The sequence below is a fragment of the Herpailurus yagouaroundi genome, unplaced genomic scaffold (assembly GCF_014898765.1).
Source record: "Herpailurus yagouaroundi ecotype Mexico unplaced genomic scaffold, PumYag 191, whole genome shotgun sequence".
NCBI lineage: Eukaryota > Metazoa > Chordata > Mammalia > Carnivora > Felidae > Herpailurus > Herpailurus yagouaroundi.
The window spans coordinates 19,138,785-19,162,266 of NW_024412422.1; the positions used below are offsets into that span (position 1 = coordinate 19,138,785).

General features: G+C 49.2%; 1 long non-coding RNA gene across 3 annotated transcripts; it reads left to right on the forward strand.

Moving 5' to 3' along the window:
* The first annotated feature begins 855 nt into the window (after positions 1 to 855).
* Positions 856 to 13,999, forward strand: LOC121010450 (uncharacterized). 3 transcript variants are annotated; one of them, XR_005781170.1, is made up of 7 exons: positions 856 to 1,569; positions 3,101 to 3,223; positions 3,337 to 3,418; positions 3,529 to 3,611; positions 4,871 to 4,974; positions 10,557 to 11,114; positions 13,163 to 13,999. It is a non-coding gene; the product is annotated as an uncharacterized LOC121010450 (long non-coding RNA). The 3 variants fall into 3 exon arrangements; XR_005781169.1 differs by having other exon boundaries at positions 862 to 1,569; positions 3,101 to 3,418; positions 10,557 to 10,672; positions 10,967 to 11,114; XR_005781168.1 differs by having other exon boundaries at positions 860 to 1,569; positions 3,101 to 3,418.
* Positions 14,000 to 23,482: the final 9,483 nt, after the last annotated feature.

Sequence of the window (23,482 nt, forward strand, 5' to 3'; positions counted from 1 at the left end):
CACAGGTCGGGGCCCTGGGCTCTGGCCAGGCTGCCTGGGCTTGACCCCGGGGCCGCCACCCCCTGGAGGTGAGGTTGAGGCATCCTTGATGGAGCCTGTCTACACCTGCGGGTTCCCGCCCACAAATGGGGGTGATGATAAACGCCTCCCCAAAATGAGACAAGGAAGTGCTCTGAGCGTGGCCTGGTGCAAGGTGAGCTCATTCAAACCCAGGGTCAAAGCCCAAAGGAGGCTCAGGCCCCGGATCCCACATCCTGTGTGCTCAGCAGGCAGTGGAGTTTCTGACTGTAATTAACCCCCCCCCCATGGGAAGTCAGGCACCGCCCACCCTGACCAGGTGCTTGTGGGGTGGAGGCTTTCCCTGTGTGGGCACTTGAGGCTAATCAAGGAAAAGACCAGGTAGGTGTTGTGGACAGGTGCCTGCAGGGGCGTCCCCTCCAGCCAGCAGAGGGGGGAGCCCAGGCGGGGCCGTAGAGGGGCTCTGGTGTCTGTGAAGACCTTCACGGAGGAGCCTGGGTCGCAGGACCGCAGGGGCCAGAGGGGTCTGGGCTCTTTCCTGCCCCAGGGTGTGTGTGGTCTGCCACAGAGGCTGGCTGTAGTTTCACTGCCTATGCAAGGCAGGCGAGCCCTAAAAGGCTGAAAGTTGCTCCTTTGTCTCCATTTAAAGCAATTAGATGTGTCAGCCTTGGCATCTGGCAGGGGTGGGCTGGAGGGCAGTGCATGCTGTGAAGTCAGCGTGTGGGCTCAGTGTGCGGGGCCAAGGGGAGCCCTGGGCCGGCTCCCAGTCTGTCTCTCACAGCCGGCCTCAAGCGCGCCCTCCTCCAGGGGGCAGAGGCACAGGGGTGTGTGTGCAGGACGCCTGCTGGGGTGGTGGCGGTTCCCTGGAACCAGGCATCGCTTGGCCTGGAGGGGCCTGTGCTGCAAAGTTCTGAGTTCCGGAGCTGGGAGGGACTGCCACGTGATGCAGCGGGGGAGAGCAGGGACTTTCCCTGTCCCAGGACAGTCCTAGGACGTCTCTCATATTCCCTGGCACTTCTGCTCTGACTGGGATGCCGAATTCCTGGGGTACATCCACAGTGACCCGACCGGTCTCCGTAATCAGGCACATCTCCTCTGGCCTGTGATGTCCTGTGATACCCAAGGTGTGTCTAACGTGACCTTGGATGTCTCCCTTATTCCCAGGTGTGTCTGAACTGGCCTGGGAGCTCCCCAATTCACCACATGTGTCTACACTGGTAGTTCTTATTCCCCAGGTGTATCTACTCTGACCTGTGATGACTAATCTGTTGTGTTTACTCTTACACTGGTTACGCCCGAATTCACGAGTGTAGGTACAATGACCTCTGATGTCATCCCGTTGTGCAGACTTTTTGGCTTTGACTTAGGTTGTCCTAATTCCCTAGAGGTGTCTACCCTGAACTTGGATGACTTTCTAACTCTCCAGTTGTGTCGTCTACTACATAGAATGTCTCCCTCATACCACAGGTGTCTCTACCCTGACCTGGCAGACATGGAAGCACGTTTCCTAGACTAGTCTACACTGCTGTGAATGTCTCCCAGCTTCCCCAGGTGCGCCATCACTAGCCTGTGATTCTCCATAATCTCTAAAGTGTGTCCAGCATGAACTTGGATGTCTCCCTAATTATACTCATCTTTGGTATTTCCCACACAATTGTCCAAGTGTGTCTACACTGACTTGGGATGTCTCTCTAAATGTGTCTACACTGTGTTCGAGGTACACACAGTGATGTGTCTACACTGTGTTGGGGCATCTCCCTTAATCCCCAAGTGTCTATATTCTGATATGTGCTGTGTCCCTAAATTCCCAGGCTGCATTGACTTGAGTGGTCTCCCTGATTTTGCAAGAGTTTCTCTAGTGACTTTGAAATCCCAGTAATGCCCCCAGGAGTGTCTTTACTCACTGGATGTCACTTGAATTCCCTGGGTGTGTCTTACCCTGACCACGATGTCTTCCTAGTTTCCCCAGGGTGGAGAATGTGGTCTAGGATGTCTCGTTATTACCACTGTGTGTCTCGACCGACCTGGGAACTTCCCCTGAGTCCCCAGGAATCACCCTAAGAAACCTAACTAAGACCTGGGAATCTTCTTGGAGAAGCTAGATGTGTATACAGTGACCTGGAGGGTCCCCCTGCTTCACCAGTGTGTGCATCCTGACCTGGGGGGGTCCCCCTGCTTCATCAGGTGTGTTTAGACTTACCAGGCATGTTGTTCATAGTGCCCAGGTGGGTCTAAATTGTATCGGGATGTGTATTTCCCAAGTTGTGTCTTTTTAACCTGTGATGTCTTTGTAAGTCTCGGTTCTATATACCGCAATCTCGGATCTCTCCCGAATTCCAGGCGTGTGTATACACTGATCTGTGAAGTCTCCCTCCTTCTGGGATTTATCTGTGTCTCCCCAGATGTGTCTCACCTTACCTGGCATTGCCCTGTAACTGCCTAGGTGTGTCTACCATGAACATGGATATCTTCCTATTCCAGATGTACCCACACTGACCTGGGATGTATCTACTTAGGAGTGGCTACTATAAGCTGTTGCATACCCCTCATTCCTTGTGTGTATCTACGTTGACCTGGAAAGCCACCTTAATAACAGTGTGTTTACGCTGAATTAGAAAAAAAAAATCTCTCTAGCTCTCCACGTGTGTTTACTTTAACTTGATGGTCTCCCAAACCCCAAGTATATATACGTCGTCCTGGGATGTCTACAGAATTCCTGAGGTGTCTCTAACTTAACCTAGTGTTTCTGCCACATAAGCCAAGTGTGGGTACTTTGATTTGGGATGGGTCCCCGATTCCCCCGGTTTGTCTACACAGACGCGGGATGTTTCCCTAATTGTGTAGACACCTGGTTATCTATACCTTGAGCTGAGACATCTAACAACCCACGTGTGTCTCTGTTGACCTAGAAATTCTAATTTCCCAGCTGTTTCCATCCTGACCTAATAGGTCTCCCTAATAACCAGGCATGTTTTTGACCTGGATGTCTCCCTCCTCGCGTTGTGCCTACTCTGATCTGGAATGTGCCGCTAATTCCTCAGCTGTGTCTACACTGACCTGGGACGTATTGTTCATTTTCCAGATGTGTCTTCAATAACCTTTGATATCCTCTTAATTCACCAGCTACGTCTGCGCTGACCTGGGATCTCTCTCTAATACCCTAGATATTTCTACCCTGACCTGGAATGTTTTCTTCATTCACCAAGTATGTCTGCCCTAAACTTAAATACTCCTGAAAATTCCTAGGCATGTTTTCTCTGATACCCCCTTGTAGCCCACTTGTGTCCACACTAACACGAACAAATTCCTAATTCCCAGAGGTTTCTACTAGGACTTGGGATGTCACCCTCCTTCCCCAAGTATGTCTGCTCTGACCTGGCACATGTCACTAATTCCTAAGGTGTGTGTCCACTGACCTGGGATATGTCATTAAAACAGGGGCTTATCTGTACTGCTATGGAGTCTGTTTCTCTGTTGTCCCTACAGTGGAAGTGTCTCCTAACTGCACAGGTGTTGGCTGTCTTGAACCTCAGTGTCTTACTAATTCCTGAGACGCATCTAGACTGACTTGGACCGTTTCACTAATTCCTCAGGTATATCTACCAAAAATGGTATCTTTTCCTAATTTATCAGGGTGTCTACACTGACCTGGGATAGTTTCTTAATTCCCTAGGTGTTTCAACACTGAGCTGCTATAACTCCATAGGTTTCCAGGTATGTACACCTCAACATTAGATGTTTTGGGTTTGTTTTTTTTTTTTTTTAATTTTTTTTCAACGTTTATTTATTTTTGGGACAGAGAGAGACAGAGCATGAACGGGCGAGGGGCAGAGAGAGAGGGAGACACAGAATCGGAAACAGGCTCCAGGCTCTGAGCCATCAGCCCAGAGCCCAACGCGGGGCTCGAACTCACGGACCGCGAGATCGTGACCTGGCTGAAGTCGGACGCTTAACCGACTGCGCCACTCAGGCGCCCCGATGTTTTGGGTTTTTTAAAATTTTTATTGGGATACAATTGACTTAATATAACATTAGGTTTTAGCACATTGATTTGATACGTTTTTGTGTTGCAATATGATTACCACTGTAGCATTAGTTAATACATTTATCCCACCACAGATTATTTCTTTTTTGCAATGAGAACAGTTGAGATCTAGTCAGCAGCCCCGACGTTTGTAACACAGTCCTGTTGGCTATAAACACTAGCTGTACATTCGATTCCCGAGCTGCTTTAGCCACTGCAGCCACAGTTTGCCCCGGTTTTGCAAGTTTGACTTCTTGTTTTACATATGAGGGAATACAGTATTTGTCTTTCTCTGATTCATTTCACTTACTGTAATGTTCTCAAGGTCCATCCTGTGGTACAAATGTCAGGATTTCCTGCTTTCTCGTGTCCCAGTATTCCATGGTGTGTCCACACCACACCTTTAAAGCTGTTTTTTTTTTTTAATGTTTATTAATTTTTGAGAGAGAGACACAGCATGAGCAGGGGAGGGGCAGTGAGAGAAGGAGACACACAATGCAAAGCAGGTCCAGGCTCTGCACTGTCAGCACAGAGCCCGATGCGGGGCTCGAACTCACAAACTGAGATCGTGACCTGAGCTGCAGTCAGATGCTTCATCGACTGAGCCACCCAGGCGCCCCACACACCATCCTTCTTATCCACTCACTCATCGGTGAACATTTCAGGTGTTTCCAGATCTTGGCTGTTGTGAATAATAATTCCTATAATGGGGCACAGATATCTTTTCGATATTGTATCTTTGTTTCCTTCAGGTCTATACCCAGAAGTGGGTCTCGTGGGTCATACGGTTGTTCTGCGTTTTTAAAGTAGCCTCCGTATTTTCCATAGGGGCTGAACGCTCCCACCACGGCGCACATGGTTCCCGTGTCTGCGCGTCCTCACCAACACTTCTCCCTTGTCGTCTCGGTGACAGCTGTTCCAGCAGGTGCCAGGTGGTAGCTCATTATGATCTTGATCTGCATTTCCCTGATTATTAGGGTTGTGGAATATCTTTTCACGTATGTACCTGCTGACCATTTGAATGTCTTCTTTGGAAACATGTTACTACTTCCTCTGTTTTTTAAAAGATTGTTTGGGGTTATTACTCAGTAGTATGTTCTTTATAGAGTTTCAGTTTTAACCCTTTCCTCAATGGTTTGCAAATATTTTTCTCATTCCACAGACTGCCTTTTTGTTTTTTTTTTTTTTTTTTTTTTTTACTGTTCTTTTGCAGTGCAGAGGCTGGTTAGTTTGACACCGTCCCGCTGGCTTTTTGCTTTTGTTGTGCTTTTGCTGTCGTGTCCCCAAAACCATTTCCAAGCCCAACCTCAGGGAGCTTCTTCCGGCGTTTTCTTCTGGGAGTTCTGTGGCATCAGCCTTTATGTTTAAGTCCTTAATGTATTTAGAGTTAATTTTGGAGAGTTGAGTGGTGTAGGATAGGGGTCCAATTTCATTTGTCAGCAAACAGCTGTCTAGTTTTCCCAACACCATTTGCTGAAGAGACCCTCCTCTCCCTATTAGGTATTTTTGGCCCCCTTGGCAAAGAGTAGTGGATCGTAAATGTGTGGGTTTATTTCAGGGTGCTCTGTCCTGTTTTATTGGTCTTTGTTTTTATGCCAGTACCATATTGTTTCAATTGCATGGTTTTGTAGTACAGTTTGAAACCAGGAAGTGTGATGTCTCTGGATTTCCCTTTTTTTTTTTATCAGGAGCGTTATATTTGGGGGTGCCTGGGTGGCTCAGTTGGTTAAGCACCGGACTATTGTTTTTGGCTTAGGTCATGATCTCACAGCTTGTGAGTTCAACCCCCTCACCGGGCTCTGTGCTGACAATGTGGAGCCTGCTTGGGATTCTTCCCCTCTCTCCCTCCTCCACTCACTCTGTTTCTCTCTCAAAAATAAATAAACTTAAAAAAAAAAAAGATTGTTCTATTTGGGTCATTCTTTGGGGAGAGTTCCATATAAATTTTAGGATTTTTTCTGTTTCTGTGAAAAATGCCATTGGAATTCTGACAGGGGTTATGTTAAATCTGCATATGGCTTTGGGTAGTATGGCTATTTTAACAATGTTAATTCTTTGCTTCCGTGAACATGGGGCATCTTTCCTTTTGTTTCTTCATCTTCAATTTCTTTCATCAAGCTCTTGTAGTTTTCATTGTGCACATTTTTCACCTGCTTGGTTAAATTTATTCCTATTTTTATTGTTAAAAAGTTGCTCTTGTGAATACGCTAGTTTTCTTTTTCAGATGTTCCACTGTTAGTGTATACGGACACACTGATTTCTGTGTGCTGATTTTGTATCCTGAAATTTTACTAAATTCATTGATTACTTCTAATAGCTTTTTTAGTGGAGTCTTTAGGTTTTCTATGTATAACATCGTATCACGTACAAAGAATGACAATTTTACTTCTTCCTTTCTGATTTGGATGCATTTTCTTTCTTTGTTGCTTGATTTCTCTGGCTGGAATTTCCATTGCTGTGGGTTGAATAGGGATAGTGAACTCTTTTCTTGTTCCCGATCTTGATGGTGAAAGACTCAAAGCATTTCTTCTGGGTATGAGGTTCGCTGTGGGCTCGTTGTTAACCAGCTTAATTATGTTGAAGTGTGTTCCTTCTGCACATGACTTGTTAACAGGTTTTATCATCAAAGGTATAGTCTGTTGAGTGCTTATTCTGCATTAACTGAAATGATAGGAATTTTTTTCTTTTACTCTCACATGTATCACTTAGTGTATGTTGAACCACCCCCGCATCTCACGGATAAGTCTGTTGCTTGTGGTATTATATAACTGGTCTTAGGTGTTGAACTTAGTTTACTAATATTTTGTCAACCTACTATCGGGGTAATGCTTGCCTTGTGAAATAAGTTTGGAAGTGTCCCCTCCTCTTCAGTTTTTGGGACTGTGTTGGGGGAGGAACAGCATTAATTCTTCTGTAAACATTTGGTAGATTTCAGCAGTGAAGCCACCTGGTCCCGGAGTTTTCTGTGTTGAGAGGTTTTTGGTTGTTGATTCAATCTCCTGACTCATTATTGGCCTATTCAAATTTTCTTTCTTCCTGATCCAGGCTTGGTAGTAGTCTCTTATGATCCTTTGCATTTCTGTCGTATCAGTTGCAATATCTTCTCTTTCATTTCTGATTTTGAGTCTTCTTAGTCTAGCTAAAGGTTTGTCAAGTTTATCTTTCCAGAAACCCAGCTCCTAGTGTCATTGATCTTGTCTGTTGCTTTTCTGGTCTCTATTTCATTTGTTTCAGCTCTGATCTTGGAGAATCTACTTCCTTCCCTATGCAGACGTTGGGTTTAGTTCTTACCTTTCTAGTTCCTTGAAGCATAAAGTTACATTGTTTATTTAAGGTACTTTTATTTTAACGTTTGCACTAGTTACTATAAACCTCCCTCTCAGAGCTTGTTTTGGAGCATCCCATGGGTTTTGGTGCATTATGTTTCTGTTGTCATTTGTTTGCAGGTATTTTGTTTAATTTCCTATTGATTTCTTCTTTGACCCATTCATTGTTCAGGAATGCGATGTTTAGTTTACACATTTGTAGATTTCCCAGCTTTACTCTTTGTGTTGATTTCCAGTTTTGTACCATTTCAGTGAGAAAACATACTTGATATAATTTGTCTTCTTAAGTTTGCTAGGACTCATTTTGCAGCCTGTCATATGATCTGTCCTGGAGAATGTGTGTATTAGGGAACAATGTGCATTCTGCTGCTGTAGCTAGAATGTTCTATAAATGTCTATTAGGTCCATTTGGTCTAATGTATGGTTCAAGTCCAATGTCTCCTTGTTGATTTTCTGTCTGGATGATCTATATCCATGGCCGAAAGAGGGCTATTAGAGTCTATTATTGTGTTGTCTTTTTTTCCCTTTCAGATCTGTTAGCATTTGCTTAATATATTTAGGTGCTTTAACGTGTGTATGTTTGACTGTCATATTCTTGGTAAACTCCCTTTATCCTTATGTAATGACCTCTTTTGTTACTGTTTTTGGCTTAAAATCTATTTTCTCTGATATAAATACCCTTGCTTTCTTTTGGATTACACCCTCATGAAATATCATTTTCTGTCCCTTGACTTTGAGCCTATGTGTGTCCTTAAACCTGAAGCAAGTCTCTTACAGCCAGCATGCAGTTGGCTCTTTTCAGAAATCCATTCAGCCACTGTGTGTGTGTCGATTGGAGAATTCAGTCCATTTGTATTTAGTGTGATTACTGGTAACAGAGTGGCTATAGGAAGCCCTTATTACCTGTTTCCTGGTTGTTTCGCACTTCAATTTTCCCTGTGCTGTTTCTGCCCATTTTTGTATCTCAATCTTCTGTGGTGGTCCGCTCTCTTTTCCCTTTGCTCTTTTGTGCCTCTACTTCAGAATTTTGCTCTGTGGTTACCAGGAGGCTGACATGATCTATCTCAGATAAAACAGCCCATTTGAGGTTGACAGTGACTCCACATACAGAATCCTCACTCTTTACCACTTGTATATTTTTGATGTCACAGTTTTTCTCTTTTGTATTGTGTATTAATCAATCATAATAGCTGTAATTTTTATATTCTTTCCCCTGGACCTTTATGTTCCAGCAAAGTGGCCAATCTACCGTCGCAATCTGACTCGTGTGTCGTTTCGCTGATTAATGTCCCTTCACCTCAGCTGGAATAACTCTTCTCAGCATTTCTTGTAAGGAGGGTCTAGTGCAATGAACTCACTCAGCTTTTGTTGGAAAAGTGTCTATTTCTTCATTTCTGAAGGATAACTTTACCAGATATTCTTGGCAGGCAGTTTTTTTCCTACAGCACTTTGAATTATCATCCACTCTCTCCTGGCCTATAGGCTTTCTGCTGAGAAATGCACTGACCACCCAGTGAGGGTTCCTTTGTAGATTACAATATTCTCTGCATGCTTTTCGGATTCTCTGTCTTGGATTTTTGACAGTTTTGTCATGGTGAGTGTGTTTTGGGGAAGGCCTGTTGGCACCGGGATAGGAGGGTGGTCTATTGGCTTCCTGGACTTGGCTGCCCAAGTGTCTCCCCAGGTCTGGGACGTTTCAGCCATTATTTCTTAAATAAACTCCCTGCTCCTTTTCTCTTTCCAGAATGCAATTTTTCTGATACTTGTACTTTTGATGGAGTCGCATGGATCTTCTAGGCTTTTGTAATGCTTTTTAATTCTTTGTAATCCCGATTGGGTTATTTCAAAGTTCCTATCCTGTAGCTCACTGATTCCGTCTTTCATTTTATACACTCTGCTGTGAGTACCCTCTATTGCATTTTTCATCCCATTCATTCAATTCTTTAGTCCCAGTTTTTTTGTGATTTCTCATTGTTAAATTTCTCATTTTGTTCATGTACATACAGCTTTTCTGATTTTTGTTAAATTGTCTCTTGTGTGTTTTCTTTGGGCCCCTTATCAGCTGGGTCACAAACTTCAGCCTTTGTGTTTGGTTGTTGGAGGGTTATTGTTGCCTTATGGTGACGACGCGTTCCTTGATTCTTCACTCACGTTCGTTGTACTTTTGCGGTGCTGCTCTGGTGTAGGAGTGGCGGACATCGCCTCAGTCTTTGTGATCCCTTTCAGGTGGGAGATGCTGTTAGTCGAGCCTGTCGGGTCTGGGCTTTCTCTGTCCTTGCTCCCTGCCCTGTCCTGTAGCAGAATTCTTGAGCTTGTAGGCCTTCTCTGGTCTGGAGAACTCACCTCATTTCCCGGAAGGTGGCCCTACAGACACTTGTGTGGTGCGTCCTCCGCCCACGGGGGCAGACTGGGCAGGTGTGGGCTCAGTATTCTAGGTGTGGTGGATCCTCAGGTAGGGTTCTTCCAGAAGCTCACATTTGGACTTCAGTGCTAATATTCTCATCTGTCTGTTTGCTGATCCTCTCTCCCCTGGAGTCATGGACGTCTCTCAGTACTCTCAGTGCTGCTGGAGAGAAATGGGGTTCTCCTGCAGCCCCCACACAGCTGGGGAAGCCGGCACTCCCGGTGCTCCCTCCCACCGTGGGAGAGGCTGCTGCTGCTCATTGAGCCCCACATGGCGTCACCTTTGGGGAGGGGTGGCACCGGCAAAGTTCCTCTATTTCCAGTGCATCCAGACTCTGGGGATGTGCTGGAGCCGCCCCTGGGGCAGCTTGGACCCCACCCCGGCCTTCCTTGTCTGTGCATTTCTGTCCAAGTCAGCATGCTCGAGGCTTCCCCGCTAGCGGCAAGAGGGCTCCCGCTGGTTTGCAGCCCCTCGGAGGTCTGTCTGCCTATTTCCAGGTACACGGTTGGGTGACGCTCCTCCCAGAGCCTTTGGCGTATGGGGTTGGATCCCAGAGGCACTTGTGTTCACAGATGGATGCCTGACGAGTTATTCAAAAAGGGAGACACAAAGCAGGGATGTCTTACACTGCCATGATGCTCTGAATGCCTTTCTGATATTCCAGTTACGTCTACACTAGCCCAGGATGTTCCCCTCATCCCCCCCTGGTGTCCGCACTTGACCTGCTGTGTCTACTTAATACCCCACATGTTACGCTGACATGGTTTACCTCCCTGTTCCCCAGGTGCACCCACCTTAATCTCAGCTGTCTAACTGCTGAGGTGTGGCTGTTTACAGCTGGGATATCTAATTATGCAGACGAGTCTACACCGAATAAGGACGACTTTCTAAATCCTCAGGGTATGCCTATCCTGACCTGGGGTGTGTTCCTCATTTTCCAGGTGTATCTACACTGACCTGTGATGTCTAGTCCCCTGTCTAACCAGACCTGGACGTTTCCCCAGTTCCCCAGGCATGTCCACGCTGATCTGGCGGGACGTCCACCCTGACATCTCCCTGTCACTCTGGCTGTCTACCAGGGCACCTCTTTACATCACACAAAGTCTAACGGGACGCGTAGTGAGTGCTTCCTTGGGTAGTTCAACTCTGACATGGGGTGTCCCCCAATTCTAACGTGATGCTTTCGTTCCCCAGGGGGAGCTACCATGATCAACGATGTCACCTCGATTCCTCAAGTATTTCTGCATGGACCCGGGAAGTGTCCCTAACCCCCCAGTTCTGTCTACCCTGATCAGGGAGACAGGTTCAGGCCGTAAGCACTGAGGCCTCCCTAGTAAGTCAGGTGTGTGTGCACGTGCCTGGAGGGGCATCTGTCCCGACCTGGGCTGTCACTCCAATTCTCCAGGCTTGTGACGTCTCCGTGACCCAGGATGGTGTCTGGCCTGAGCGAGGACTCCCTCCACACTCCAGTGTTGCTGGTCCTAGCGGGGAGGTGGACTCTGTTCCCCTGGGGTGTCTACCTTTACAAGTTAGGTCTCCAGAATTCTCCAGCTGTATCTCACTGGAACTCCACAGAAGTGACTTTCTCTATCGCAGAATGTCTACAGTTACAGTAAGTGTTTGTGCAGTAGTTAGCTCGTTCCCTCCCTTAGCAGTACCAGTCTTATTCAGAGAGTAAAGAGTCTAATACAGGTTTTGCTTGTATAAACAACGCACAAAAAATTGAAACCCATCATGAAAGGTGCAGATTGGCTTATAAAAATAAAAACTGAATTTAACCAACTAAAAAGATCAAGTGAGTACACTGGCATTTGATGGATTCAGGAGACATGGTCAGGGTCTATGCACGAGGGGGCAACAGAAAACGTCGCAGGTCAGAGTAAACACCTGGAGAACCCATGTCCCAGAGCTGCTCTGACATGCCTGTTACAGAGACCTTCCAGGTCAGTGTGGGCACAGTGGGATATCAGGCAGACATACCAGGTTATGGTGGGCACTTAAGCTATTAAAGCACTGCTGGTCAGTGTAGACCCAAGTGCAGATAAAGGGAGGTATCCCAGCATGGTGTAGACACACCTCAGGACTAGGGAGACATCCCAGGTCAGGAGATCAACACCTGCGACAGGCAGACGTCCGGTCAGGACACACACACCTAGTGGATACGACCTACCAAGTCAGGGCAGACGCGGCCGGGGATTTCGGGAGACGCCGCAGGTCATGTAGACTCACCTGTGCAACCAGGCAGATACCCAAGATGAGGCAGCCAGCCCTGGGAAACGAGGAACCTTCCACTAAGACAGACCGACCTGGGGAATGAGGTGCACATCTTGGGCAACACTAGACACGACAGTCACACCCAGAGATGCTCCCGCTTAGTACGGACACACCTGGGGCACGAGGGAGGCGTCCCTGGTCGTGGAGACACACACGGGCTTGGAGAAAACATACAAGGTGAAGGTAGCCACAGCTGGGGAGAGCTGAACACCTGCCAGGTGAGGGCAGCCAGGTAATGGTAAACATGGGTCACTGAAACATCCTCTGTCAGGTCAGTATAGACGTACCTGAACTATGAGCAGATACACCGGGTCAGGTGAGACACAGTCAGGAGAGAGGGAGCTATCACGGTTCACAGTAGAAACACCAGAGTTCTGAGAGACGTTCCAGGTTCTAACACACACCTTGGAAACGTGGGAGACATCCTAGGACAGGGCAGACAAACCTGGGGAATAAGTGACACTTCCCTGGTCAGCATGGGGACACAAGGCATATCTGGTAGACGTAGCAGGCCAGTGTAGACACACCTCTCTCCCCACGCGCAGCTCTGGGGGCTCCCGCAGGTGGGGCCTGACCACAAGGCAGAAGGTGGGAGCCCCAGCCACACGGCCTGCAGGTCAAGGCGCGGGGAGGGAGTGGGGTGAACACGGGGGACAGTGGATCCGGGGCGACAGAGGGTGTGCCGCACGAGAGCCACCTGGACACACCCGAGCTCTCACCTGAGGGTGCCACACCTGGATGCTCTTGAACGGTCGCGGGCTCGTCAACGCTGGACTCCGTCCACTGGGCAACCACCAGGGTCCCCTCGGGGTGGGGGTGGGGGTAGGGGGGCGCAAGCTCTGGTCCCCACCACCCCGCCTGGCTGCCCCGTCCTGTGTCCCGACGGCCCCCTGCCACCCGAGGCTCCGCATTGCTGCGCGATGTGGAAGAACCACACGGCACGGAGGTGGGGAATCTGACTCTCCCCTCAAACTGCCCTGGTTCCACTGAGACCAGCAGTAAAGAGGAAGCGCGATAATAAACCTGCCCGCGGGAAACCAGTAAGCGGGGCCTCGTGCCTTTGGCAAGAGGAGCCCAGAAATGCAGTAACTTTTTGCCTTAACTTCCCCTCCACAGGCTCTCGTGAAGCATCATCTGCTCAGATCCCAAGATGAGCCATTACGAGAGTCTGCTGCTTGAGCGGAATACCTCTGGTCTGCAGAGAAACATAGTTTTGCAAAGCGCCAGATCTCAAGACCTGGGGCTGGGCCGCTCTCCAGGGGCGGGAGGCCGGCCCCCCAGGGAGAGACGGGGTCGGAGAAGGGACCCCGCCGCAGAGCTGACCGCACGAGCAGGCGCAGGTGGCCGTGGTGTCCCCCGGGTGGGCCGATGCTGGGGAGGCCACACGGGGGTCACTTCTCCCTCGCAGCCGCCGTGCTCATGAACTATGAGTACCTCGTAAACCCCTAGGAGTGGGATCGCTGGGCCACATGGGTCTTTCCGAGACTCCCCTGTGTTTCCATGGGGGATGTTCGTCTCCCGCGCCCACCGGCAACGCGCTCGGCCATCGGCGTCACAACCTGGGCGTCACGTCCTGGCCGACGCTCGCTGTGCTGCGCTTCTGATGGTTGCGGGACCTCGCGATTGTCCTGTGTCCCCTGGTGAGGAGTGAGGGGAGTTCCAGTCGGGCGCTGACCGGCCATCTGTGCGTCGTCTCTGGAGACAGACTTGGCCCATTTTTTAATGGGATCGTTCCTTTGTCGCTGAGCAGTTTTTACAGATCCTGGGTGTCAGCCCCTCATCAGGTGAGGGAGACATTTTCTCCCATTCTGTGGGCTGTCTTTAACTCCCCTGATGGAGCCCTCTGATGCCCCAAAGTGCTTCCTTTTGTGAAAGTCCAATTTATCTGCTTTTCTAGTTGCCTGTGCTTTGGGTGTTAGAGCCAATAAATCACCACAAATGCAACGTCCTGAATCTTCTCTCCTGTGTGTTCTTCTAAGAGTCTTACGGTCTTCGCTCTTACGCTTGGGTATTTGACCCCATTTCTGCTGATTTGGGCATATGGGGTCACGGAAGGGTCCAGCCTCTTTCTCTCGCGCACGTGTGGACGTCCAGTTTTCCCGACATCATTTGTTAAAGAAAAACCCGTCTTTTCCCCCATTGAAGAGTTTTGGCACTCTTGCTGGAAATGAGTTGACCAAGTGTATGCGGCCTTCTTTCTGGGTTTTCTCCTCCAATCCTCTCGTCTCTACTTGTGTTTTATGCCAAAACAACACTGTTTCTATTGCTGTAATTTTGCAGTGAATTTTGAAATCAAGAAGCGTGAGTCCTCCAACTTTCTCCTTGTCAAAATTATTTCGGGTACTCCGGGTCCCTTGAAACGCCGTATGAAATTTGGAATGTATTTTTCTGTATCTACAAAAAAAGTGTCCAGGGCTTCGGGGGTGATGGCAGTGAACCTGTGGAGGAACCAGCATTTCGGGAACACTGTCGTCCTAGCGGCGTCCAGTCACCCGGCCGTGAACACAGGACATCTGTCCGCGTATTAACGCCTTCCGTGGTCGTTCAGTAACACGGTGTAGTTCCCGTAAACAAGTCTCCTGTCTCGTTGGCCTAACTTGTTTCTAAATGTCTTACTCTTTTTGACGCCATTTTAAAAGGAATCGTTTCCTTAATCTGAAACGTGAGTGACGTCTGCCTGTTGATTTGTGTCCTGCCGCCTTCCTGAGTCTGTCAGCGCTGACCGTGGTTTCCCGTCGGAGACTTCAGGGTTTCCTACACGTGAGACCACGCTGCTGTGAACACGGGACCTCGGGTCTCCCTTCCCAGGCCACCTCCCCCACCCGCACAGCTGTCCCCCCGTGGCCCCCCGGGTGGCCCCCTGCCCGCCCACAGTCCCGGCTGCCAGTTTCTGCTTCTCGAGGCCGCGGAGTCCGATCTGTTCAGAGGAACTAAGTAGACGCGCTCACTCGGCTCAACTCACCTGCTCGACGGGCCGCATCCGGCTGGGGTTTTCTTTCCAGGCTCCGATCAGGCGGTGTCCGAGTTCCCCACCGCCGTCGGACCCCGGGCTTGTCCTGCGGCCCAAACAGGCCTGGGGCCGCCCCACTGCACAGATGCAAGGCCACGCGGCATTAGGAATCCGAGGACATGGCACTCTGTTCCCCCCGAGACTGCGTGCAGATGGCCCTGAAGCCGCTCTTCTGCTTCCAGCACCACACGGGCCTTCATGCAAGGCTGCGTCTCCCCCCAGCAGGAGCCTCGGCGAGGGGCTGTGGGGACGGAGGCGAAGGACCCCAAGCCGGGCAGGAGCACGTGCCACAGAAACCACCCAGAATCCACGGGGGAGAGCAGGGGAATGTGCAGCGTCTGCTCAGTCTGACAGGCTCGCGGCTGGCTGCTCCCAGGGACCATGGAAGTGCCCATGTGGGGACACTGAGCCCCCCCTCCTTGGGTTCTAACCGGTTTTTCTGGAAGGGACTCCTCAGGAATAAGGGTGGACGTGAAGCGATGGAGACACAGCCCGAGTCACCAGCAACAAGGGCCCGTGGGAAGAGTCCCGGCGCACCTGTCGCTGGAGCCCACCCGGCGCAGACCCGGCCCCTTCTCCTGCAGTAGCGCCGCCCCGCTCGTTCAAAGGCCCTGGGACGTTTCCAGCCCACTGCTTCCGGCTACTGTTGCCAGACACACGGGGCAGGTGTTTCTGCGGGGCCTCCGCACCTGCCGATGCCGGAGGAAAGGCCGCGGGGTCCTGTCCGCGGGCGGCCTCGTTTCTGACCCGAGCGCAGGTCACACCCGGTGCTCACTGTGAAAATCTGCCGCGTCGCGCACTTGGGATTTGTGACGTAAACTTCAGTAGAAGGAAGACAGACGGGTCATTCCCGGAGACGATCGGGGACGCTCTCTTTTAGGAAAGGGACTGGGACGGGTCCCACTGTTTTTATCGGCATCTCCTCCTTGGGACAGGGTTACGGGTCCCAACCCTGCCGGACTCAGGCGCGCCCCAGCGACCCTGCTGTGGCCAAGTAAGCGTGGGAGGGAGTTATGTGTGTCACTTCTTCCTTTCAGAGGCCGCTCCCGCCATTCTCTCCCTCCTCCCTCCTCCTTCCTTCGTCCTTCCTCCTCCTCCCTCCCTCCTCTTGCTGGTCCACTGGTCGGTGGTGTCTTACCTGCGCCAGTGGATGGCTTCTCATGGGCAAGAGGCAGAGGGGGAAAGCCAGCAACAATGATGTGCGTTAAAGGTGGCCTGGAGTCACAGCAGGGAGAGGGAGGAAGAGGAGGAGGGGTGAGGATGAAGAGGAGGGGAGGAGGGGCGGACTGCCTACCTAACTTGGAGATGTACTGAAACACTCCAGTACTCACACAGTGTGGCGTCGGGGAGAACACACACACATCAGTAGGACAGAAGAGGACCCAGCAGTCGGCCCACGTGAACACCGCCAGCCCGCCTCTGACACAGGAAGGAAGGCAAGCATTGGAGCAAGGGCAGTTGTGGCAACAAATGTGCTGGAACACCCGGACGTCCTCCTAGGAAAATGAACGAGCCTGACGCAGACCTCACACGTCTCATGAAGACTGACTCAAAAAGGATCATAGGCCTGAAGTGCAAAACTCTATAAAGTTTCTAGAAGAAACTCAGGAGAAAACGCAGGTGACCTTGGGCAAGGTGAGGACTTTTCAGCAGTGAAGGAAATAACTGATAAGCTGGAATTAAGTTTTCAAACTTTTGTTCCATGAAGAACACGGTCACACGGGGAAGGAAAACCACCCCGGACACGGGATTTTGTCACCAAGATACATATACAAAGACTTTTTGAAACTCAATGGTCAGAAACAACCCAATGGAAAAATGGGTCACTGACTAGAAGAGACACCTCACCAAAGGAGACAGACTGATGGCAAATAAGCATTTAAAAAAATGCCCCACATCATCCGTCAGAGAAAAGCAAATAAACACGTATCACTAGGCACCTGCAGAACAGCCCAAGTCCAGAAAGCCCAGATCACAGACAACACCAATTTCTGGAGAGAACATGGCAAAGCCAGAACTCTTGCTCATGGCTGGCAGGGATGCAAAATGGTGCAACCACTCTGGAAGACAGTTTGGTGGTTTCTTAAAAAACTAAGCATAGTCTTGGCCTAAGTCCAGCAAGCTCCCTGGTATCTACCCACTGGAGTTGAAAATTTATGTCCACACAAAACCTGCACACAATTATAGCATCTTTAGTCATAACTGCCTCGCCTTAGAAGCAACAAAGATGTTCTTCAGCAAGTGAACAGGTAAACTGTGGAACATACAGAAAATGGAATATTGTTCGGTGATAAAAAGAAATGAGTTTGAAGGTATGTCACCATGGTGGCCTAAGACAGTCCTTGTTTTTGTCCCCCCCCCCCCCGACAATGAAAATTAACGAAGATAAACAAAATTGACAAATATTTAGTGATGCTAAGACTCAAAATCCGAAATGGAGAGACATTACAATAGATACCTCAATAATAAAAAGGATCCTAAGAGACTGCTTCGAATAACTGGAAACCACCAAACTAGATAACCCAGAAGTATGGACAAATTCCTAGATACACACAACCTACCAAGATTCAATCAAAATGAATTAAAAAACAGGAACAGACCAATAAGAAGAGATTTAATCAGTGACCAAAAACCTATCAACACAGAAAAGCCCGGGACCAGATGACTTTCCTGGTGAATTCTACCAAACATTTGAAGAGAAATCAACACCAGTCTTCCTCAAATTCTTGCAAAAACTTCAAGAGGAGAAAACACTCCCAAACTCATTTTACAAGGCCAGCATTACCTGGCTAAAGGCAAATAAGGATAATATAAGGAAAGAAAACTACAGACCAATATTCCTGATAAACACAGATGCAAAAAGTCTCAACAAAACATTAGCAAACTGAATCCATCAGCACAACTAAAAGGATCAGACATTATGATATACTATGATTCATCCCTGGGATGCCAGGATGGGTTCAACATACACAAACCAATAAACCTGAAGCTGCACGTTAAAAGAATGAAGATAAAAATCATACAATCATATCAACAGATGCAGAAAACACATTTGGCACAATACAATATCCTTTCATGATAAAATCCCTCAACAAACTGGGTACAGAACATACCTCAACATAATACAGGTGACCTACGACAAGCCCACGGTGAACATCATACTCAATAGTGAAGGTTAAAGCTTTTCCTCTACCGTCAGGACAGGATGCCCACTCTCACACTCCTGTTCAACACAGCACTGGAACTCTCAACCAGAGCAGTCTGGCAAGAAAAAGAAATAAAAGGCATCCAAATTGGAAAAGAAGTAAAATTGTCTTTATAGACGATATGCTCTGAAACACAGAAGATCTGAAGGACTCCAACAAAAAAAATTAGAACTAACCAGTGAATTAAGTTTCCAGATACAAAATCAACCCACAGAAATCAGCTGTGTTTCTAGACACTACCAATGAAATATCCAAAAAGCAAATAAAGAGAAGTATCCCATTCACAATGGCACCAAAACCAAGAAAATATTTAGGAATAAATTTAGCCAAGGAGGTGAAAGTTCTGCACAATGAAAACTGTAAGACCCAGGAGGAAACTGAAAAAGACACAAATGGAAAGATGTTCTGTGTTCGTGGATCAGAAAAATTACTGTTGTTAAAATGGCCATACCACACAAAGCCATCTATAAGGCCATCCCTATCAAAATTTGAATGTCATTTTTCACATAAATAGAAAAAAAAATCCGTAAACATATGGAAGCACAAAAGACCCTTAAGAGTCAAGACAATCCTGAGAAAAGAACAGACCTGAAGGCATCACACTTCCTGATTTCAAGTTAAAATACAAAGCTGTAGTGATTAAAACAACATGGCACTGATCTAAAATTCAACACACCGACCAATAATGGAATGGAACAGAGAGCACCGAAATACACCCTTGCATATACAGTCAACTCCTACCTGACAGAAGAACCAAGATTACTCAATGGGAAAAGGCTGGTCTCTTCAATCAACCGTGTTGGGAAAGCTGTCTAGCCTCGCGAACAAGAACAAAACTGGACCCCTAGCTTACACCATCCACCAAATAATGTGAAGCTGACTAGTGATGCAGAACACCTGAAACCACGGAAACCTTCTGGAAGGGTGTGGGGAACAGGCTTAGGGATCCCCTGAGCTTGCACCAATGGGTCAATAAGGCATAAAGAAGTAGAAAGCCACAGGATGTATGCGTCCAAGATTAGGTAAACAGGGCAAAGGCTGCCAGTATAGGACAAAGGTATAGGAATAAGAAATCTCAGGATGAAAACCTCCAAGATGAGGTAAACAAGATTAGGTATGCAGGGCGGAAATGCTTCCCAACTTAGTACAACAGCAGAAAGCTGCTTTCACAGGAAGGAAGGACCAAAATAGGTAAACAGGTAAATAGGACTTTAGACCTCTACGGTATGAAGTTGCCCAGAGAGGAGCTAATTAGTGACAGAAAGGTGCCTTGTTGACCCTGAGGTAGCATCTCCCTCTCATCCCCCAAGCTAGCTAAGATAAACAGATGTGGTGCCTCATGCCTGCTGCAAACAACCATCTGCCCAGCACCAGACTTTGTTTTGTATTGACCCAAACCCCTAAGACCGCATACCTTCAAAACCCTCTTTCCCTCATATCTATGAGTTACCATTCATGGTTTCATTGTCTCTCTGTGCACGTCCATTACTCTTGTAAGCCTTCTGAACCTAATAAAAATGGAGCAAGGACCTTTACTCAAGTCTCTTGTCTCCTCCCGGACATTAGCCTCTCTCACATTTCAATCCTGCGTCCACTCTCTTGCTGGACAAGAGAGAACTCCAGACCCAGAGTCTACGACAGAAGGGAACACAGTGAAGAAGCACCCTGACATTGGTCTTGGTAATGATGCTTTGTCTAGGACACCAAAATCACAAGCAACAAAAGTGAAAATTAATAAGTGGGATTACAACAAACTGAAAAGCTGTGTGCAGCAAATGAAAATCCACAAAATCAAAGACAACCTACAGAATGAAAAAAAAAAAACATTCATGAATCAGATATCTGATAAGGGGATGTTAATATATATAAAGAACTTCTACAACTCAAAGCCAAAACAGTCAATTTAAAAATGGGCAAAAGAAGTGAATAAATGTTTTCTCCAAAGAAAACATCCAGATGGCCACCAGGTACATGAAAAGAGGCTCAGCATCACTCAGCATCAGGGAAATGCAAGTCAAACCCACAACAAGACATCACCTCACACCTGTTAGGATGGTCATCGTCAAAACCAGTGGAGATAAATGTCGGTGAGGATGCGGAGAGAAGGGAGCCTTGGTGCACTGCTGGTGGGAAATGGAATCACTAGGGTTGCCATGGAAAACAGCATGGGGCCTCCTCGGAATGTTAACAACTGAACTACCCTATGGTCCAACGGTCCACTTCTGGGTGTATTTCCAGAGGGAATGAAACACGGTCTCAGAGAAGTGTCTGCACTCCCACGTTCACTGAAGCATTATTCGCAACAGTCAAGACGCGTTAACAGCCTAAGTGTCCACGGGCGGGTGAGTGGACAAAGATGTGTGGACAATGGAATTCAGCCTCAAGAAAAAAAGAAAATGCTGCCATTTTCAACAACATGGATGGGCCCGGAGGGCGTTAAGCTAAAAAAAAAAAGGAAGGTCAGAGAAAAACAAATACTGTATGATCTCACTCATATGTGGAATCTTACAAACAAAAAGTAACTCAGAGGCAGAGTGAACTCAGAGAAAGAATGGTGGTTATCAGGGGCTCGGGGGCTGGGGGAAGTAGGGAGAAGTCGGTCAAAGGGCCAGACTTCCAGTTAGAAGGTAAATTCTGGGGATCTGAGGTACAGCACGGCAATTATAGTTAATACTATAGAGTAAACTTGCAAGCTGGAAGACAGTAAATCTTGACTGTTTTCACCACAAATAATGCTAATTATGTGAATGTAATGCAAAAGCTGACACCTCCATCAAAGTTCCGCATCAACACACACTCACCTTAAACTCACACAATGCCGACTATAACTCGGTAAGGCTGGGAAAGAAAAGGAAGTGAGCCGTCAAGCCCCGAAGAGACGCGGAGGAACCTTGGACGCGTATCGCTAAGTGAGAGCAGCCGCCCTGGAAAGGCCACGGGCTGCATGATTCCAACCGTATGGCATCTGGACAAGGCAAAACCAAGGAGACAGTAAAGGATCGGCGTTGCCAGGGCTCGGTGAGGATGAACAGGGGATTCTTACGGGAGTGAGAATACTGTGTGCGGCCCCGTCGTGGTGGATACGTTCTATTATACCCTTGTCCAACAGCGAGCCCACGGAACGTCCACCACCAGGAGCAAACCCTAGGGCAAACTGCGGCCTCTGTGATGAGCTGTCGTTGTAGGTTGAGAAGTAATGAATGGCTCAGCCGGCAGAGGAGGTTGATAACGGCAGGGGGGGTGGGGGGGGTGTGCACGGGGCAGGGAGACATGGGAATCTGTACCTGCCTCTCAATTTTGCTGTGGACCTAATGCTACCCTAAAAAAATTAAACTGTTTCCTTTTTTTAATGATAGTTGTTCTAAGCTAAGTTTACAGAGTTGGTTTACTACACATGGATTCATAAATGCTTATTTGCACAAGTGACCTGCTGTTGCACAGACTGCTCTGAGACGGGCTTTAAGTAGGCCCCACGCCAACTTGGGGCTTGAACTCACCACCCCGAGATCGAGAATGCCATGCTCCACCAACTACACCAGGCAGGCACCCAAAACAAACTATTTTAGGGGCGCCTGGGTGGCTCAGTCGGTTAAGCATCCGACTTCGGCTCAGGTCGTGATCTCGCGGTCTGTGATTTTGAGCCCCACGTCGGGCTGTGCTGACAGCTCGGAGCCTGGAGGCTGTTTCAGATTCTGTGTCTCCCTCTCTCTCTGACCCTACCCCCATTCATGCTCTGTCTCTCTCTGTCTCAAAAATAAGCGTTAAAAAATTTTTTTAAATAAATATTTTAAAATAATGACTCATTTTTAAGCTTAAATTCATGTAAATGGCCCCAAATTGCCCTCTTACTAATTGCTAACCAAATACAGCCTGTGAGGGCTCTGAGACTCAGCCTCCTCTCTCCTAGTTTAAAACGGATTTAAAATGCAAATGCAACCACCACCATACCCACCACACTTGCTCCTCCTGAGCCCCTGCCCCTTGCAGGTACCGTTCCCAGGGACCCTGGCCTGACACAGGAGCCATGGCAAGGGGGACTGCCACAGGGACAGGGCTCCCTGGCTTCCTCCTTCCCCTTCCCCGACCTGTGACAGAGGGACTGGGGGACTGGGGGGGACCAGGTCCTGAATCAGAAACCAGCCTCCCTATCAGTTCACCGAACACAACTGCTCAGGGAGGGGGTGACTCAGTCAGCACATCCTGAGCTGTCCCACAGGAAGACCCTTCCCGAGGGACCCCGCCGTGGGCTGGGGGCCAGACTTCTCCCAGTCCTGCCTCCTGCCAGTGCCTTCCAGGCCGGGTCATCCCCGACCAGGGCTCCTCTCCACAGACGGGACGTTCCAGCCACCCACCCCCCCCAGGGCTCCTGTCTCAGAGCCTGGGGCCAGGAGAGCCCCAATCACCCACGTGTGCTCCAATCCTCCCGGTGACGGGGAGCTCACCACCCGTCGGGCAGCCTCCCACGGGACGGTGCGAAACCCCTCCCTGCTGGCCCAGCCCTGCAGACAGCACGGCTCCATCCTGCACCCCCACTTCCTGCTCTCCTGAGTCGGGTCTTCTCCGGCGGGGCCCCTGCCCCCAGTCACCCCTGCTCCCAGCCGCCCCCACAGCCCCTCAGGTCCCAGAGCAGGCAGGTGCCCAGGACCCCTGCTCCCCACAGACCCTTCCCTCCTGCAGCCTCGGGGGCAGAGCAAACCCCCCAGCGCCCACACAGGCACCAGCCGGGGCTCCATCTGACGGCTCAGAGGGAACCGTTGGGGCTCGGGGGGTCCTGCCGCACGTCCCGCTTGCTTTCTGCCCGGGCGCGGCTTCTAACCTGCACCCACGTTCATCACGCAAGGCCGACGTCCTCGCCCTGGAGCCGGGCTCTGCTGCCCCGGAACGCGGCCCCACGGCTTGAGGTCTAGGACGCAGGTCCCCTTGTGATCCAGTCGCGGGCTGGGCCCTGAGGCAGGACGCCGGCTCCACATTCTGGAAACCCGGAGCTTCTCCCTACAGAGGAGGCCCTTACTCCTTACACACACCCTCCTCCTCCTCCTCCTGCTCACACCTGCAGTTAAGGCCACGGAGCACAGCAAACACACCTGCCCTTCATCCCTGGGCTGAGCTGCAGGTGACACCCAGCAGGGCGCTGGGCCGCCCCTGGCAGGGATCCCTCCCACCCACGCTCGGGCATTTGCTGCAAAGCCACTCACCTGGGGACTCAGGCAGGTGTGGGCA